Source organism: Sarcophilus harrisii, chromosome 2 (assembly GCF_902635505.1).
Source record: "Sarcophilus harrisii chromosome 2, mSarHar1.11, whole genome shotgun sequence".
Classification (NCBI taxonomy): Eukaryota; Metazoa; Chordata; class Mammalia; order Dasyuromorphia; family Dasyuridae; genus Sarcophilus; species Sarcophilus harrisii.
Genome location: NC_045427.1, coordinates 53138423 through 53154242, shown reverse-complemented (window position 1 = coordinate 53154242; position 15820 = coordinate 53138423).

Sequence of the window (15820 nt, the reverse complement as noted above, 5' to 3'; positions counted from 1 at the left end):
GAATTACTTCCAGGTCTAAATCCCAGAATTTGTAATCAATGAGAAATGATTCAGACAGAAAGCATTAAAATAATTTTAAAATTAAATTAAATTTTTTGGCAAGGCAATCAGAATTAAGTGACTTGTCCAAGGTCACCCAGCTAGTAACGGTCAAGTATCTGAAGGCAGATTGGAACTCAGGTCCTCCTGATTTCAGGGCTCTCTCTACTGGGCTACCCAGTTGCCTCAACATTCATATAATTTAGAAGAAGGAGAGTTTTCTGGGAGCTGAGGTAGTCAAAAATGATTTTTCCAGAGGAGATAATTCACAGGATCATTCATAGGATCACAGGAGTAGAGGAAGAAGCACCCTCAGACTTAATTCTACTTTCCCATTTTGCAGATGAGATAGTTGAGGTATATGGAGGTGAAGCAATGAATCGAGATGACATATATGTTAGGAGTCAGAGGTGGGATGTGAAGCCAGATCCTCTGTCTCCAGAAGCAGTGCACTCCACTGGTTCCAAGGATAGGTGCTATTCACAGGGGCAGAGAGAACAAAGGAGGGCATTCTATGAAGTATGGAATAGCTTGTAAAAAAAAAAAAAGAGAGAGAGAGAGGGAGAAGTCAATCAGAGGGGGGATCTGGCCCTCAGGGCCAGGGCAGGCGGACTTGAAGGGAATATCCATCCTCTCTGTGATGATTTGAACCCCACCCTCATTAAAATTAGTCACATATTAAGGCATAAAGCTGATTGAAATGAACTTGTTTAAGGAGATTAGGCAGCTCCGTTGCTGAACTAATTACAAAAAGACCTGATATGTGAAGAGAGCGGAGTATCTCTGAGCAAGGGGGCTTCTGTCCTTTTTTTTTTTTAAAAAAAGGGCTAGCCAGAGCATGATCTGTGCCATACCTCTCCTGAAAATTGCAGACCAAGGGAGGGCAAGAGGTAGAGAGAGATGGGGGAGCAATTTCAGGGGCCAAGAAAAGGCAGGATCCCACCCCTTCTCCCAAATCCTTCCTCCCAGGGTCTTTATTAGAATTCAGTGTCTTCATCTAAGACTTTAATGCTTTCTAGGATATCAACTGAGGAACTAAAAGCAGATCAGGCAGTGTAGAAATAATAGCTAGCATTTATTTATAGTGAAGGAAGTGAGCTAGAAGACACTGGGTTGAAAATTAAAGCAATAAAGACAAATAAGCCTCAATTTCTAATTTGATTTTGTTGTTGTTGTTCAGTCATTTTTTCAGTCATGTCTGACTCTTTCTTCCTGATCCCATTTGGGGTTCTATTGGCAGATACTGGAGTGGTTTCTTCTTCAGTTCATTTTACATAGGAGGAAATCAAGGGAAATGTGGAAGTGAATCGCCAGGGTCACACAGCTAGTAAGTGTCTGAAGCTATATTTGAACTTAGGTTTTCCTGTCCACGGTCCAACCTCCTATTCATTCCAGCGCCTTGCCACCTATGCTAAATTTTAGTCCTAAATCGTTGACTGCACGGAGAACTAGTCTCTCAGACGTTTTTGTTGTCATTGTTGCAAATTCATTTCAATTGTGCCCGAGTCTTCCTGATTTTCTTGGCAAAGAAACTGGAGCGCTTTCCCATTGTCCTTTCCAGTTCATTTTACAGATGAAGAAACTGAGGCAAACTGCATTAACTGACTTGTCCAGAGTCACTGGTGTCTCTAGTGTCTGAGGTTGGATTTGAACTCAGGAGGATGAGTCCTCTTGGCTCCAGACCTGGTACTCTTTCCAGTAAGCCATCTAGCTATATACCTATAAATATATCTAAAGAATTATACAAACTGTGAATTACTGTCATTAGACTAAAATGGGTCATTGAGGGAAAGGACAGCCCTACCCATCGATCTTAGACATCAGTTTTCTAAAGCTTGGGGAGGGACAAATGGAACTGGTCTATATGAGTAATTAACTCCAATCATGCTGAGGATTTGACCTTCCAGCCCTCAACTTCTCCGAGTCTGCCAGTGGGTTAATCCTAGAAAATTGAGATTTAGCTAAAACAGTGCCATATGTAAATGAAGTATTTTATGGCTTATATTTATGGCCTAAGAAGTCTCTGATTAGACTCTATAAATATCCCCATTTGGTTAGTTAAGAGAATCTCTATGGAGGAGCTGTCCAGAGCTTTCAGAGTTACAAGTATGAATTTTTGTACCTGAGGAAAGAGGGAGAAAAGGCACCTTCATTTGGGGAATAGAGGAGACAGGGAAACTATAGCTCAGCTAGATCATCTGGTAGCTTCCAATCTAATCTAGCATGCATTTTTAAAGTTCCTAATAAGTGCAAGATGGCATTATGCTTAGCAATGAGGGTGCAAAGTCAAAAATAAATTAGGTCCTGGGAGATCTAACTTAAAACAAAGTGCCCCTTTCCTCCTCTTACTGCAGGTTCCATATGAGTCCGGAAAGGATACTTTTGTGATGGTAAGGGGATGCTTTGTTCTTTCCTGCTCTGCTGAGAGTGCATCCTAGTGAACTACTTCCTAAGGACCTTCTGGTTCAAGTATATCATTTGGGAGGTAGGTGGGCAATGGAAAAGGAGACCAGTATGACAGGGTTACTCAGCGATTGCCCTCACTGGAGATCAGTGGTTAGGGCAGATCAACCCTCTCCTTACCTTTTTATGTTTAAGTATCCAGCTTTTCCTCAGCAAAGAGATTTGAAGTTCAGGTGCTTCTTGTCATCCCCATCCCTCTCACAATCCTGGCTTGGGTGGGAGATGCTCAGGATATGTAAGTCAATGAAGCATAAAGGGCTGCCTTTCCTAGCTCCTAGAGGAGGAGAAAAGCTCAGAGTGTTAATTTTCCCAGCATCCTCCAGAGTATGGAGGTTAAGTGATCCCCTCACACCTCTAAGGCCAATTTCATGCCCACTAAATTCAGCCACATCTGAGACGAAACTTCACTTTTCAGATTCTAGTTATTCAGCTCTGGCAGGTCTGCTGGGGCTCCTTTCAATAGGCAAGATTAAATATGGGGGATGCAGCTAGGGAACACTTAGGCATGTAAAAAATTAAACCTTTGAATAAATCAGAATAAATATATACTACAAGAACCTATAATTTCTGCAAACCTCCCAGTTTTTTTTTTTCTGAACAAAGGAACAATAGAAATTTCCCTTACCAATACAATACCAATACAAAACAATTCATTAAATGTATACCCAGCCCTACACTAAGTGGCTGGCTCTTGTGTAGTTTGAAAACATAAGATTAAAATATATAGACTAGGGGCAGCTAGGTAGCAAAGTGGATAGAGCACCAGCCTTGAAGTCAGGAGGACCTGAGTTCAAATCTGGCCTCACACACTTAACCCTCCTTAACTGTGTGATCCTGGGTGAGTCACTTAACTCCAATTGCCTCAGCGTGCTGCACACACACAAACATGTAGAATAATAGAGAACGACATAAAGAAGGATGATATAAGTAAGGGTTTAACTGAGAGTTTTAAGAGAGGAGAATTAATTCTTATTGGAAATACTGGAAAAACTGCTCTATTTTGTTTCTGCTGATGGCTAATCAGTCAGCCAGCCAACAAACACTTATTAAGCACCTACCAACAGCCAGGTACTGTGCAAAGCACTGGGGGTACAAAGGAAGGCAAAAGTAAGCCCCTGCCCTCAAGGCGCTTACAATCTAATTAGGAAGACAACATGTGACAAATATATACAAACAAAGTATTTTCAGGATAAATTTACAGGATGATGCTCAACAGAGGGAAAGCATTAGAATTAAGGAGAATGGGGGAAAGATTTCCTGAAGAAAGGAGAATTTTACCTGGGACTTGGAGGAAACCAGGGTAGAGATGAGGAGGGAGAATATTCCAGGCACCGGGGCAGTCAGGAAAAATGCTAGGGACGGAGAGATGGAACATCTTGTTCTTTGAACAGCCAGAAATCCAGTGTCAAGTCCTTGCAGAGAGGGGAGAAGGAGGGAAGGAGGGAGAGAAGGTGTAAACTGTAAGAAGACTGGAAAGAGAAAGGGGAAACAGATTATGCAAGGCTCTGACCTGCTTCCAGTGTAAATGAAAAATGGTTTAGAATTAATGAGGCTTAGCTGGGTCTCACACAAAGCTTTCTGTAGAACTGTTTGCTTCTCCATCACTTTTTGCTATTTTGTAAAGTGATATTGTTCAGAATCTTCTGGCATATTTCTCTGCTAAGCTGTAATTAGGAATTCTTGCTCTTGGAACAAATTCAGTTAAATGAGGATGAAGGAAGAGGAAATATGGAGGGACTGTCTCAGCACCCAGTATCTAGTCTGGTCCCCTGCATTCTGGTCCCCTGCATCATGGCCAGTGGTTACCAACACCCTGGATGAGGCTGAAGGTCATGGAGGTGGTAGAGAGGATGGATCCCTGGGAGAAGAAGGCCACAGACATGAGATCCCAGGGAGCAGCAGGTCCAGGATAAGCAAAGGGATGGGGAAATTGTACTGAGTGTCCTGGGCAGGCTGGCGTTGTACCAAGAAGTATGGGGAAGAAACACATCCTCCCCTGGATGACAGAGCTCCAGTTACAATTCCATTCATCTCTAATGTTTTTCAAATCATAGGGCAATTAGACTAGAACAAAGAGTACAGGGCTGGGCGTTCTGTGAAATCAGCTTGGGAAAATAGGTTGAAATCATATTGTGAAGGGGTTTACGTGTTGAACAGTTGAGTCTATATTTTATACTAGAAGTTCTAGGGAGTCGTTGAAGCTTCTTGACCAAGAGAAGAACATGGTCAAAACTGCATGTTGGGAATGTTATTTTGCAATTGTGTAGAGCAGAGGGGGTCAGCAATTTATGGCTGTGTGAAAGCAGTCAGTGGGCCAGATTTGGCCCACAGGTTCTAGACAGCTAGTTCTTGACTAGAGAAAGAATGGAAGAGGGAAGAGAATTGAGGCTGAAAGTCCAATTAGGAGGTGACTGCCATAGTCGGGGTGAGAGATGGTGAGACCCTGAGCTAGGGTGGTAGATGGGTAGTCTGATAGAGGGGGGTGGGCTTAAGACTTGTTGAGGAGGTATAACAGACCAGGCTGACAACTGGTTGGATATGGGGGGTAGTGAGTGGCTTTGATGAGTTGAACATGACTAGGAGATTAGAAATCTGAAAGGATGGTGGTGTTCTTGACATGAATGGGAAATTAAGGTGAATTTTGGACTTGGTAAGTTTGAGAAGCCAATGGGGACATCTGAGTGGAGATATCTAACAGGTAGTTGGTTAGGAATGTATGGGAATTCAGAAGACAGATGAAGACTGAATATTGCAAATTTGTGAATCATCTGGCTTGTTTACTCCTGTCTGTATATGACCTTTCACAATCCCCTTTGGGGTTTTCTTTCATTTAAAAGTAGTTTGCTGTTTTCTTCTCCAATTCATTTTACAGATGGGGAAACTGAGGCAAACATAGTGGAGTGACTTGCCCAGGGTCATCAACTCGGTCCAGAACCGAGCCCTGGGGGCTTTCTATACAAAGATGCTGGGGTATGGATAATGACCTCACCAAGAAGACTGAGAACGAATCCTCACTTAGGAAAAAATGCCAGCAAAATCCAGGGAGGACCAAATGTCCAAGATGAGAAAATGGCACCAGTCTCCAGAGGGATGAGGACTGGAAAAAGCCATTGTACACACAAGGAGAATCCTGGTATCCTCTGAGGGAATTGCTTTTGTTGAGTGACAGCAGCTGAAGCTGACTCCAAGACTTTCAGAAGTGACTGAGAAGTGATGAAGTATGAGTGTAGACCATAATTTCTAGCTGAGAGAGGGAGGAGACATAAAGAACATTAATTTGAGGGGAATTCAGGGTCAAGAAAAGGTTTTTAAAGAGTGGAGAAGATCTGACATGTTTGGAGTCAATAGTGAAGGAACCAGTGGATAGATCGACTCAAGGTGACAATGAAAGAGGGGAGGAGAGGAAGGGATCCAGGGATCAATAAAGGAACTGGCCGTGGTGAGATGGAGTTGTAGTTCTTCCTCTGAGTCTGAAGCAAAGTAGATGATAGTGAAGAATCTGAGGTGAGGATGTAGAAAGAAGAGGCAAATCCCTAATGGGTGACCTTGGTTTTCTTGATAACAAGCAAGTCACTTAACTTCTCTGTATTCCAAGTAATTCTCTCAAGGTTCTAAATTGCAGATAAATTGGTGATCTGTATCAGTGGAAAAATGTTCCACACCAGGAGTTCCCTATAATGAGGAAATGCAAGACCTGGACTAACAGCTGTATCATAATGGATAGAGCACTCGATTTGGAGTCAGGAAGCTGTTTGTTGTTCAATCATTTTCAGTCATGTCCAATTCTTCATGATCTCATTTGGGGTTTTCTTGGCAAAGATACTGAAATGGTTCGCCATTTCCTTCTCCAGATCACTGAATCCTGCCTCAGACCTTAACTGTGCAAATGTGGCTAAGTCACTTAATCTCTGTTTCCCTCAGTTCCCTCATCTGTAAAAAGTTGTGAGATCAAATTATATATGTGTGTGTATGCATGTGTGTATATATGTATATATTTATACATACACAATACATATGTAAAATGCTTTATAAACTTTAAACCACTATATATGTGCTAGATTTTTAAAAAAGGTTTTTTCTGGCATCAAGTCCTGAGATCTCTTTTAGCAACAATATTTTTTCTTTTCTTTTCTTTTTTATTTATTTTTAACACACATTACTTTATGAATCATGTTGGGAGAGAAAAATAAGAGCAAAAGAGAAAAACCATGGGAGAGATTAAAAAAAAAAAACAGAAAAAAGAAATGAACATAGCATGTGTTGATTTACATTCAGTCTCCTTAGTTCTTTTTCTGGATGCAGATGGTGTTTTCTATCCAAAATTTATTGGAATTGTCTCGGATCACTGAATCACTGAGGAGAACTAAGTCTTTCATAATGACCTTGCTGTTACTGTGTACAATGCATTCCTGCTTATTTTACTCAGCATCAGTTCATATAACTCTTTCCAGGCCTTTCTAAAATCAGCTTGTTCATCATTTCAAAAAAAAAACAATGATATTCCATTATTTTCATATGCCATAACTTATTCAGTGATGGGCAGCTACTCATTTTCTAATTTTTGCTATCACAAAAAGAACTACTACAAACATTTTTGCACATGGGGGCCCTTTTCTTTTCTTTATTATTTCATTGGGAAACAGACCCAGTACTGACACTGCTGGGTCAAAGAGCAGGCACAATTTTATAGCTCTTTGGGTATAGTTCCATATTGCTCTCCAAAATGGTTGGATCATTTCACAATTCCACCAACAATGCATCAGTGTCCCAGTTTTCCCACATCCTCTCCGACATTTATCATTATCTTTTCCTGTCATCTCGGCCAATATGAGAGGTGTGAGGTGGTACCTCAGACTTGTTTTAACTTGCATTTCTCTAATCAATAGTGATTTAGAGCATTTTTTCATAAGACTATAGATGGCTTTAATTTCATCTGAAAATTGTCTGTTCTTATCTTTTGGCCATTTATCAACTGGAGAATGACTTGTATTCTTATAAATTTGCCAATTCTTTATATATTTTAGAAGTGAGATCTTTATCAGAAACACTGACTGTAAATTTCCTCCCCCCCCCCCAGCTTTGTACTTCCCTTTTAATCTCCTTTGTGTTGGTTTGCATGTACTTATTTAAACAGATGTTGTCTCCCTGATAGAACACAAGATCCTTGAGTAGGAGGATTGCTTCATTCCTGAATTTGTCCACTTGATGTCTAGTATAGCACCTAGTAGTACACAGTAGGTACTAAATTGCTTGCTGATTGCTGAAGTGATTTTCAAGATCAATTCATTTCCTAAGTCTGTATATTGCTGAGACTTTGCTTTTTTCAGTACAAAGAGGAAAGGAACAAAACCATGGCTCAGAATGAAATTAATTGACTCGAGCATCCTTGCTGGGGCTATCCTCATTAATCTATGAATTATCCTGCCTTTCACAATTCCAAAGGTCTAGTTCTATCATAAGAAGAGAGGGGAAGCAGTCAGCAACTCCTGCCAACATCAAAGCGTCATATGTTTAGGGGGTCTGGAATATGATGGAAACCTGTAGCACATATTTAGAAATCATTGTTGTTTAGTCATTTTTCAATTTTCAATTTTAGTCAATTTTAAAGTCATTTTCATTTAGTCAATTTTCAAAATTCATAGAATTTTTCAAAGTCATCAATGTCTTAGTGACTCTTTCCACTCCTGAGGCAATTAGGGTTAAGTGACTTGCCCAGGATCGCACAGCTGGCTGTGTTAAGTGTCTGAGGTCAGATTTGAACTAGTGTCCTCCTGAATTCAGGACTGTCACTCTATCCACTGTGTTACCTACCTGCCCCATTTTGGGGTTTTCTTGGCAGAGATATGAGATACTGAAGCGCTTTGCATTTCCTTCTCTAGCTCATTTTACAAATGAATAAACTGAAGTAAACAGTGTTAAATGACTCGTCCATTGTCTCACAGCTAGTCTGTGTCTGAGGTCAGATTTGAACTTGGGATGTTGGATCTTTCTGACTCTAAGCCCAGTACTATGTTGCCACCTATCTGCCATCACTTTTTTTTCCCTGAGGCAATTGGGATTAAGTGACTTGCCCAGGGTCACACAGCCAGGAAGTGTTAAGTGTCTGAGGCCAGATTTGAACTCAGGTCCTCCTGACTTCAGGGCTGGTGCTCTACCTACTGTTCCAACTAGCTGCCCTCTGCCATCCACTTATACATGTACATATAACTTCTGAGAGCCTGTGAGCAGCTTGAAGAGAGTATTTTGTTTTTATCTTTATCTTCCAGGATTTCGCACGGTCCACCACATAATAAGTGGATAGAATTTAAAATCCTTGGTTTGGCATTAACAGCCCCTCACAACCTGGCCTCTGCCCACCCTCCCTGTGGTCTTAGGACACATCCTCCTCTGTCCACTCCACTGTGGTCTAGCAACACTGGCCTTGCTCTTCCTCCCGCATGACCTTGACCTTCTAAACAGGTTAAGGTTCATTCCTTATGGATGACTCGGATGAGCAACAGCCAACCTGAGATTCCCAGGTCCCTTCCAGCTCTGACATTCTATGTTTTAAGGCCCCTTCCAGCTCTGACGTTCTATGATATGTTTGTGTAAAGAATGACTAACACACTCAAATATCTCTAGGCCTCTCTTGCCTCCCGCCCTGAGCCTCTTTGCATTCCATTTGGCTGTTGGATGCTGTCCTATGCCCGGAATTTGGAAAATCTGGTTTACTTCTTAGTCTGTTTCTTCTATCATTCTTTCCCTGATCTCAAGACCCCAAGCTAGCCCCTCGGTGTCTACATATCCTCCACCATCTGTTTTCCCCATTAGCCTCTCCAGTGATAACCCCGTACTAGCCGTGAGACCAGGGCAGCAAGTTTGGAAGGTTTCCTAGGGGAGACCTTTTCTTTTAGCAATGGAGAGCTAAGAAATCCTTCCACACTGCATCTGCACAGCAGGGAGGGACTCTCTAGAGGCATACATTCTAGGTGATAAAAACCCAGACCAGCAGTTTAAGAATGCAGTGTGTAATTGAAACCATGGAGAGGTTTGCAAAATTGCCTTCAATACAGGGAGTTATTAACATCATGGGGGAATGACTGAATCATGAGAAAGTGCCTTTCGATGTCCTTCACAATCTGGCCCCAATCTGCCCATTCGGAGAACATGTAGTAATGAGAAGTACCCTATCTGTAGTCATAGGCCTTGGGTTTCAATGAATGTTCTTCCACTTACTAGCTGTGTGGTCTCAGGCAAGTCACCTAATTTTTCCGTGCCTCAGTTTCCTCATCCGTAAAACTACGGGTTTGGGGTAGATGATCTCTGAGGTCCTTTCCAATTAAAATTTTGTGATTCTCTGACTCCACCCATCAAAGCATATTCATTTAATGTGATTTTTTCACTAATCTGTGTCTATTCCCTCTAATAGTATATTCTTACCTTCTCGTACTAATTAGTTCATCAATTACTTTCCGGTATCAGAACCATAAAAATAATGGCATTCCTATATTACTTTAAGAATTCCTCCCAATGAAGTGGGTAAATTTTCATTTTACAGATGAGTAAACAGGCTACCCATAGTCATACAGCTAGTATCACTAGGAATTCAGACTCTATGGTCTTTTCTTTCTAATGATTACATCATGCTTTCTCTCTTATACAAATGCTATGATCTAGTGAAATTCAGCCATTTGCTTTCCCCTGAATGTGTCTCAAAAAATCACCTCTCCTTACCTTTTCTCATTCCACTTCTTTTGCCTGAAATGCCTTCTTTCCCCAACTCCCCCTATATAAATCCTAGCTCTCCTTTAAGCTCAGATCAAATACTACCTCCTTTATGAAATGCTCCTTGTTCTCTATTCCCGTCCAGGTCCCAGATGGATGTAGTGCCTCCCTCCTCTGACCTTTCTTGTATTGCAGGGCACCAACCTCATTCTACATTGAATTATAGTGATTAGTGAATGTGCCTTATCTCCTAGATTAGTAAGCTCTGGGAAGTCAGGGACTGTGTCCTATTCTTTGCAGTATTCCTTGGAGAGACCAGCACTGGCTGTTATGTAGTGTGGGTATTCAGTCGGTGTTTGGTGAATAATAATTCACATTTTTATGTCATACTGACATTTAAGAAACACTTTCCTTACAAGAACCTTCTCTGACAGATATTAATTATTGCACTCATTTTCCAGAAGAGGAAATCAGAGTGAGGAAATGATGTGTCAGTGATTACACAAGTCTTAACTGTTAGAGCCAGGATTTTTATCTGGGTCTCCTAAGATTTCACTCTTTATCCACATTTCATCTTTGAATGAATGAAGCCCATTTATTCCATCAAGGAGAATAGACTGTCTTCATTTCCTAAATTTTGATAATTTTTGAGAAATACATATCATTTTGTAACCCTGGATAGGCCACTTATCCTGTTTGACTCAGTTTCCTCATCTGTAAAATAAACTGAAGAAGAAAATGGCAAATCACTTTAGTGTCTTAGAAAATCCCAAATGGGGTTGAAGAATAGGATGTGACTGAAAAAACTGAATAAGGACAACAAAAAAAAATCATTGACTAAAGGTAATTAATTGTGTGTCAGCTTGTGAAAGAGGAAAATGAAATATAATAGAAAGAAGTGAGAAGGCTTGGCTTCAGATCCCTGCAATACACTAACTAGTTATAGGACCATGAACAAATCACTTCGTTCTGGACCTCACTTTCTTTCTTTTTAAAATGCAGGAGTTGGACAAGATTTTCTAAAAAATAGAACATCAACAATAACTGAGATGGAAAATAGGTAGAGGAAAGACAAGTATTATGAAATTATACATGAAAAATTCCAAGAAGTCATAGAACTAGAGGGCAAAGTGAAAATAGAAAGAATTCACCAGTGATCTCTGGAAAGAAACCTTAAATGAAAACTTCCAGGAATATCACAGATGAAAGCCAGAGCTCTGAGATCAAAGGGAAAAAAAACTACAAACCACAAAAAAGATTATACAAGACTTTGCAGCTTCCATTTTAGGAGAAGAAAGCTTGGAACATGATATTCCGAAAGACAAAAAGTTATAGCTTTACTACCAAGGATAATCTACCTATCACGATTAATTATAATCCTACAGAGGAAAAAAATGCATATTTAGTGAAATACAGGATTTTCAGAGATTCCTAATGAAAAGGCTAGAAATAAATAGACACTTGATAAATAAAACGTAGGTACCAGAAGAAACAGAAAAATATACAAATTTGTTTAACTGGAAGGGGATGTGTGGGGAGGAGTTGTTAATATGTAAATAGAGAATGGCTTCTTAGACAGTATCAAATATCTTTAAGGACGATAAAAATGATGAATATGATAAAAGGTAGGTTGGTGTTTTTCTTATGTTTCATGATTTTAGAGGAAGAAAAGGGGGGCAAAGGACTGTATTGAGGAAAAAAGAAGGGGAAGAAAATCACTATTGCATAGTAGAAGTGAGTATATAACCATGAAGGAAGGGGTAAGAAGAACAAATATTCATGAACCTCACTTTCACCTGAATTGGATGAAGGAAAATTGTATACATTTCTACACCATACAAATTTTGGTATAGAAATACATTAAACTTAAAAGTAATATGGGATTGAACAGGAACCAAGAAGGGGTAAAGAGAAGTTAAGAGAGAGAAGGGAGAGGGGCAGCTAAGTAGCTCAGTGGATAGAACACCAACCCTGAAGTCAAGAGGACCTCAGTTCAAATCTGGTCTCAGACACTTAATACTTACTAGGTATGTAACCCTGGGCAAGTCACTTAACCCCAACTGCCTAAACAAAACAAACGAGAGAGTTAGCATAGTAAACTCAAGTTGGAGGGAAGAACTTAAAGGAAGAATTAAAAGGAAAGGAAGAAAGAGTAAAAATCTGGGATGAAGAGTAGGGTAAAGAAAAAAAGGAAGAGCTATAATAGAGAGGAAAGTTAAAACAGAGGAAACAGAGAGGTATTTCACTTATAAGACCACAAATGTTTGGCAAACTCACTTTTCTGTTATCTACTTCTTATTTATAAAGAGGGAGAAGGGAGCAAAGAAATGAAAAAAAGTAACAAAAAATGAGATGAAAGGAAATACATGATTAACAATTATAACTATGAGCATGACTGGTTTAAACTCATCCCTAAAAGTGGAAGAGAAGAGCAGAATGGATTAAAAAGCAGAATTACATAATGTATTATTGATTACAAGAAATACATTCTGAAACACAAAAGCTGACATGGCTTAAAATGAGAAACTGAAGCAAAATCTATTATACTTCAACTGAACAAAAACGAGCAGAAGTTGCAATAATAATTTCAGATAAGGTTAAAATAAGTGTTGATAAGATAAAAGGAGATATTACATTATTCCATTATGCTTGAAAGGACAATAGATAACAGACAAATAGCAATGCTTCATATGCATCCTAATAATATAGCATTTTAATAACTAAAAGAAAAGTGAATCAAATTGGAAGGAAAAGTCAATAATACAACTGTAATAGTGACAGACCTTAATGTACTCCTTTCAGACCTAGACAAATATAATAAAATATAAACAATAACAAAGTCAATGACCTCAATAGAAACTAAAACTCATACTCTTAGACCAGCAATATTTAGGAAATAAAATAAGTATAATTCTAGTTCACTTGCTCTTTTATCTAAGAATGGCCAACCTCATGATTTCTTCTCCAGTTCCTCTCAAAGCCTATTTACATGGGCAACAAACACCTTACATGAGCATTTAAATAAAGCTTTTCTATTTCATTCCATTCTATTCTCTCCTCCATCTCTTGGAAACATTACTTTGCTTCATAAGTCGGTTCAAGTGCCACCACCTATGAGAAACCTTTCTTGCTTCTTGCTATTGTTAGCACCCTTCCCCCATTGTTGGAATACATAGGAGCCACCTGACAGTGGCTGCTGGAGATCCAGCCCAGAATGGATCTCCTCTTGTGAGAGGATGATACAAGGACACTGAGAGGCAGTTGTTGTTGTTGTTGTTGTTGTTGTCGTTGTCGTCTGATCTCTCTGACTGAGAGGCCATTGCATTGTCTGACCTCTCTCCTCTTCCCTCTGCCTCCAATTTATCTCATTCCCAGTCTGCAACACCTGTGTCAGCAAAGGCTGCTTTGCAACTCCTTCAGATACTATGATCTACAGCTGTGAAGACTCTCGGAGAATTGACCTGTCCCTTAACACCCCATCCCAGAAATTACTTTGCATATATTTTGTACTTTGTTTCCTGTGGTCCCCCACCCCAGTAGAAAGGAAACCTTTTGAGGGAAGGACTTTAATTTTTGTCTTTCTATTCCTGGGTTGTAGCAAAGATCCAGATATATAAAAGATGTTTAATAAATGTTTGTTGATCCTATAAAGACCAAATTGTGATATTAATGCTATCAGAATTCACAAGAGATCATCATAGGTTTGGGTGATTGGAAAGCCTTCTTGAAGGATATAAGATTTAATCTGGGCTTTGATCTCTAGTCAGTTTTTGGGATTTGCTGAATTATATTACAGACCAAATTTTAAGACAATATCAAATCTTTTGACCTGGAAGAGACCTTAGAACACAGAATATCAGAATTTGAAAGAAACTTTGAACACAAGCTGTTCAGGATGGGAGGAAACTTAGTGCCTAGAATGTCAGAGCTGGAAGGAAATTTAGGACAATTTCCTCCAGTTCTATTCAGCAGCATGTGAAGAGGAGGCAGATGGTGAGAATGATCCAGACTTGGGCTTTGGGGAAGTATAATTGGCAATAGGACAAAGAATCAGGGAATATGAGAATAGGGAACAACAACAAAACAATAGGAACTCAATGCTGCAAAATCATAACCAAAATTGGGCCTAAAGTAGGCGCATGAGATAGAAGACACTCCTTCCTACTCCTTTGATGCGATGGGGAATTATGAGTGTGGATTGCCGAATATAATGTCAACGCTTGTGGATACATGGCTAATTTTGCGAAACATCCTCCTCACCCCTTGCTTTAAAAAATTCTTCATTGTGAATGATGACTCTTAGTGAGGGAATGGGGGAAAGATACAAATAGAAACATGGATGATGCAAAAGCAGACGATTTATTTTAAAACCCATTTCTGAGTCCAGGGGCTAGGGGCTCTGCGCCCATTTCATTTTTCACTATAGAGATCTTTCTGATCTATTTTCATTTGGGTTGAATTCTATAGCAGTCTGGCTTCTAACAAGAGGGGTTAATCTGTCTTTCCTCATACCAATTCCATCCAAGCATTCTGGAAAAAGTATTTAAAGCTTAGATGTTGATTCATGTCCAGGTTCATCTTAAAAGGTAAGAGTAGAAGTAAAATATGAATTGAATTTGGGACAGTCAGTTATTTCTGACACATAAAAGAAATACTAAAGGACACAAACTGTACACATTGACAGAAGGACATTAGATAAGATTTGGCAATTTATATTTTATAATATAATTACTTTGTCAATCTCTCGGGGAAGCTAATACTTAAATCTTACCAGAACACAACATCTTTCATCTTGGCTCTGCACTGTCTAACCAAATCGAAGTCCATGTCTTTTACCAGGGGGTCACTTTCTCCCATGAAGTAATTCCTTTGGTCATGAGTCAGTTTTACCTAATGGACCGATCTGCAAACCTTTACATAAGGTTACATTCAAATTTGGGTATATCCTTTTAAAGACTGAAATTTAGTCACCAACTCAATAAAGAAAATGCAAGCTGGAAACGGTAGCCAGGGGCCCAGGTAAAAATTAATTTGTTCTAGTTTCTCCTTGTGCTACTTCATAGGAACTGTCAGAGCCCTGCTCATCCTTCCACCTGCCTTATGGGAAGTTGAGTATAAACAAAAAGCTAATTGCCACCACAGGAAGTTTGAAGGAAAAACCTGAAGCTGTGTCTCTTTTGTACCTAATACTACCCAATCTACTTCCCTGCTGTTATCCTAGGTAAAGGGGAGAGCCAAGAGCCCACCTATTATTTGCTACTACATTCCAGAACTCCATGTTTTTTTCCGTGTTGAGTCACAGAGAGCTATCTGAAAGCAGCCAAGGAGACTTTACCCTAAAAAACAACCCATTTACTACTGAGTTAGACACATATGGTTGGCTGGAAGCAGGAAAATCAGTTTTTCTTACCTTATTTACCCCCTGTTAATTACACTTAGAACATAGAATGTCAACAATGGGAGGGACTTTAGTTATCTTCTCATCTAATTTCCGAGCCAGGAAAGCAATTCTTCCCTGGTAGAGCCTTGATCTCCTGACTTTCAGCCCAGGATGGATTTCTTGAGCTGTTTTTGTTTTTAATGTTTATCAGAATTCTGAAGAGACTGGTCTGGA